This window comes from Zeus faber, assembly GCF_960531495.2.
Source record: "Zeus faber genome assembly, chromosome: 11".
Lineage (NCBI taxonomy): Eukaryota > Metazoa > Chordata > Actinopteri > Zeiformes > Zeidae > Zeus > Zeus faber.
Window position 1 is genome coordinate 15,655,820 of NC_137205.1, and position 4,312 is coordinate 15,660,131.

Below are 4,312 nucleotides of genomic sequence, written 5' to 3' on the forward strand. Positions count from 1 at the left end.
GCTAAGGTAAAAACAGAAAATGAAATAAAACAAAAACAAATAGATAATAATAATAATAATAATAGATCATAAAATACAAATAGAATAATTCAGGTATGATCATTAAAAATACATATAAATACACGAGGATATTGACTAAAATAAACATACAAACATACACTCTCTCTACCCCCTCTCCTAACCCTCTCCCCCTCTCTCTTTCCCTCCCTCTCTACCCCCTTCCTCTCTCTCTCTCCCTCTCCCTCTCCCTCTCTCCCAGTCAGATGCGCAGCTCGGAGCTTCAGCCCGGTCCCGCAGCGCCATAACGGCACACAATCTGGGAATCGAGTCGCTGGTTTTCACCCAATCGCGGAGGATTTCGACGCTGTCACTCATTTCGACATTTCTTGTCATTTGTATTCATTTTTTTTCCTCCCCCCAAATGACCGGGGAGCTCGATCTCGTCGGGGAACAAAGGATCCGGGAACATATATGAAGATTATTTTAACACCCTAGAGCCCCCCACCCCCCAACCCCCCGTTCCACAGCCTGTTCCGCAGGTTGAAAACCTCTGGGATCCGCTGATCTGAGAGGATCCATCGGACCGTCGGATGGGCAGCTCATCCCGAAATGTGACATTTCCGTGTCATCTGCAATAGTCAAAAAAAAAAAAAAAAACAACAGCAAAAACCAACAAAAACCTGCGTCCTCCAGTGGTTTCTCTATCGGATCCGTGTACCTCCAGCCCGAGGTAGGTACGGCAGCCTGTGCGCGGTGCGTGTGCGGCTTGCAGAACGGATGCGTGTGCGCGCTGATCGGTGTAATTAATAGGCAGGGTTATTTTTGGCCCGGCTCCCCGAAGGCTGTTAGGAGGTAATGGGAGCCAACGTGCGTCTTAATGGTCGGATTTAGCGATGAACCGGGACCGTCTGGGGGGGGGGGCTGTTCGAGCAAGTTGCGCGGTCGAGCCGCCAGTTGCACCAGATGAGTGCGTGTGCGTGGGGGCCTGGGTCCTATCCGCTGTCCGTCTTCTTGGGAAGGGTTTGGATTTTCCCCCCGCGTACTGGTGAGGTAGAGGTTGTGGGAAGGGGATCGATACACGATATTAATTTGCTGTGTCACCTTTTTTGATATAGGGGATGAAAATATCTCAAGTGGCGACTGACACCATTTCATAGCAACCCAAGTCAACCCCTTTGGAGAGGAGAAGGTCGACCCCCCCAACACACACACACACACACACACACACACACACACGCATACACACAGACACACACACACAAAACACACACACCAAGACAAAAAAAACCCACACTGGTTTTATTTTAAGACCCCCTGACGTAAGATGTTTTCTTTATTTTAGGATCGGGATAATACACCACTCCCTATTCCCTATCCCTTCCACCAGACATGCAGACACACACACATACACACACACACACACACACATGTACATACACACACCCACACACACACACACACACACACACACACACACACACACACACACCCACACACACACACACACACACACAACTGTAACAATGGTCTTGCTGCTGCTCTCAAACAGTCTTCTGGAAGCACCTACCCACCAAGCCATGCTGTGCATTGATAAGAGGGTTGTCCATTGGAAGAGAAAGAAAGAAAGAATATTCTCGAAAGGGGTATTTTCCTAAAACTCGATTTTTACATTATGTCAGCGAAAAGGCCTGTTACTGACATTGGAACGGACCCCCCCCCCCCCCTCCCCGACGACAGCCCCATTTATATATATCTTCTCAAACTGATGCTTTCGCCCCGAAGGACACTTGCCTCTGTCTACTGAAGGACCTCCGAGTGAAACATGGCATTGGTCCCTTGGGTCCGTCGGTTACACTAATGTGGTGTCTGTCCGGTCCCAGCACCACCCGCTTTGCCCCCCTCCCTTCCTTCCTCCCTCCTACTATACAGTGTTTTCAGCCATAAATCAATATTCAGCAGAGTGGAGCTGTTTCCTGTCAGACCGTGTTTTCATGTCGCAGTTAAAGCTGAATTAGTTATCCTTCTCCTGGGGGAAGAGGAGGCTGCTGTCTCCTTGTGGGTTACACCATATGGGGCTTTCTAACTTTTGGACGTGTGTGTGTGTGTGTGTGTGTGTGTGTGTGTGTGTGTGTGTGTGGGTGTGTGTGCGTGTGTGTGTGTGTGTGAGAGAGAGAGAGAGAGAGAGAGAGAGAGAGATCTTTATCAAATATCTAGACCTGATCCAGACAAGCGTGTGAATCTGCTGTGTGTGACAGCAGGGTGGGGGTGAATAGTGTGCGGTTTGAACATACACTGTACACACACGGGAAGTTCCCTGCTTACCTTGCCTATTGTATATGAAACTGTGCACGGTCGCACTCTCGTGCGCACACACACACAGGCACACACACACACACAGACACACACACACAAACACACATGTACGCAGAATGACAAAAAGCCGACAAGGCTCATTTCCACCCACATTCAAAGCTTCCTCTGTACATCCCGCTCGGTGCCGTCTCGCCAGTTCACACCTCCACCCACCCACTCTGATCATATCTCCGCCTGTGATCGGTGCCCCGCTCAGCCTCGTCGCGCCCGCTCATTCATCCGCACTCCATTTATAACGGACGCCACCGTCTTGATATCACGTGGACGCGGAACACAAGACCCTGTCTCCGATGCCCTAGTTTCCAGTGTGTGTGTGTGTGTGTGTGTGTGTGTGTGTGTGTTGGAAAGGGGTGTGTTTCCACGAGGCGAAGGGCCTTCTTATCCCGCCCATCTCGCCTTCAGATGTTGATCTAGTTGGGTGGAGGGAGGGAAGCGAAGTAGAGGGATGGGGGGGGGTTATAGCTTGTTTTAAGATTAAATTGGCACAGTTAATTGCCAAGTCAATTAGCATACGGTCCCGCTGCGAGGGCAGTCACATGGTAATGAGGCCTAATTAGGCAGGCCGGGGGATGCCAGGGGAGGCCGGGGGAATAGCTCCACGGTGGATCTCTCCTGAATGGCCGACCTCCTAATACAATATCACCATTCAGTCACTTAATTTTTGTTTTTTTGTTCTTTTTGTTTTTTATCAGAGCGTCCCCCTCTCTCTCTCTCTCTCTCTCTCTCTCTCTCTCACTCCCTCTCTCTTTCTCTCTCCGTTTCATCGCTTCAAAGTTCAGCCTTACGTAACGCCGTTCTTACCGTCGCCCATTTTGGGTACGAACGCTACCCAGACTTCGACTTCCCTTCACGTACGCCACCGACGATTTTGGCCCCCGCCCCCCACACCCCTTCATGTGGTTGTACTTCCTTTTTTTTTTCTTTTGTGTTTATGTGGGACCAGCAGCTGTCAGGGATGGTTACTGTCAGCCCCCGGGGTGCATAGAGATGTCAGATGAGCGGAGGAATAGTCGGTCGGGCTGGAGAGGAGAAGAAGAAGATACGAGCGGGAAAAAAAAAAACCCGAAAAAACCTAAGCTGTAAATCGATGCTTCACGTTCCACCGCAGCGACGATCATGTGTCCTGTGCAGGTTTCCTCGTGAGAGTCACTGAAGCCAATGGCTCCGAAAAAGAAAAAAAAACAAAACAAAACAGGCGAGAGAAGTCCCCTGGAGAGTGGGGATCTCATTGACGCTCTGGCCGCTCGCTCTCTCTCCGTCCTTCACTCTCTCGACGACGCTCCAGGCCGAGTCCGACTCCGGAACTTAGTCGGAGCCAGTCACTCCGAGTCCGGCCGACGCGGAAGGTAAAGCCAGCTGCAGACGGACGTCATGACGAGCAACAGGAGAGTAAACGCCACTTTGAGTGGAACGCCGAGGCCGTCCGCTGATTTAGCACGAAAAAAACAAAAACCCTAAACAAGATCCATCATAATATCATATATGTATGTGACGGATAAACCTCTTGAATATTGAATCTTGAATATCAGCTTCTGTAGTTATGGGTGGAAAAAAATCTGGATAAACGTTCATGTCCATTATAAATGCTAGGGTCAATGTAATAAGGTAGGCTAACTTTTATTAACAAAATACTAGTGCCGGTGGATTTAACCTCACTTGAAAGTCTGATCTGATATGAATGAAGTCGTTTCTTCATCAAGTTAGCCTCTTCGTACATCTTTCCATGCCGTACCAAACAATCCGGTATCTGACATGTCGGTTCGGTAAGCCAATAAGTACAGCATTGTCATCGAGTGCCACATGTGGAACTGAAATTCGGTAATGACGTACAAAGAGCCGGGGCTCAAACAATGCCGTTGTTGCCATTGTTCACTCACAAACGCTGATGTCACCGAATCATGATGGTTCACATCACCCAGTCGCCCACAATGGTACCCAC

The 4,312-nt window shown here is 49.4% G+C and overlaps 1 protein-coding gene across 3 annotated transcripts in view; it reads left to right on the plus strand.

Annotated features, from left to right (window-relative positions):
* Window positions 1-279: 279 nt before the first annotated feature.
* gprc5ba (G protein-coupled receptor, class C, group 5, member Ba) overlaps window positions 280-4,312 on the plus strand; it is a 16,583-nt gene continuing 12,550 nt past the window's right edge. For 2 of the 3 annotated variants that reach the window (XM_080009762.1, XM_080009761.1), the window contains exon 1: window positions 280-730. The gene's annotated coding sequence lies outside the window, so the exon portion shown is untranslated. Of the gene's footprint in view, window positions 731-1,115; window positions 1,190-4,312 lie in introns of all 3 variants that reach the window. The other variant, XM_080009760.1, reaches the window with a different exon arrangement.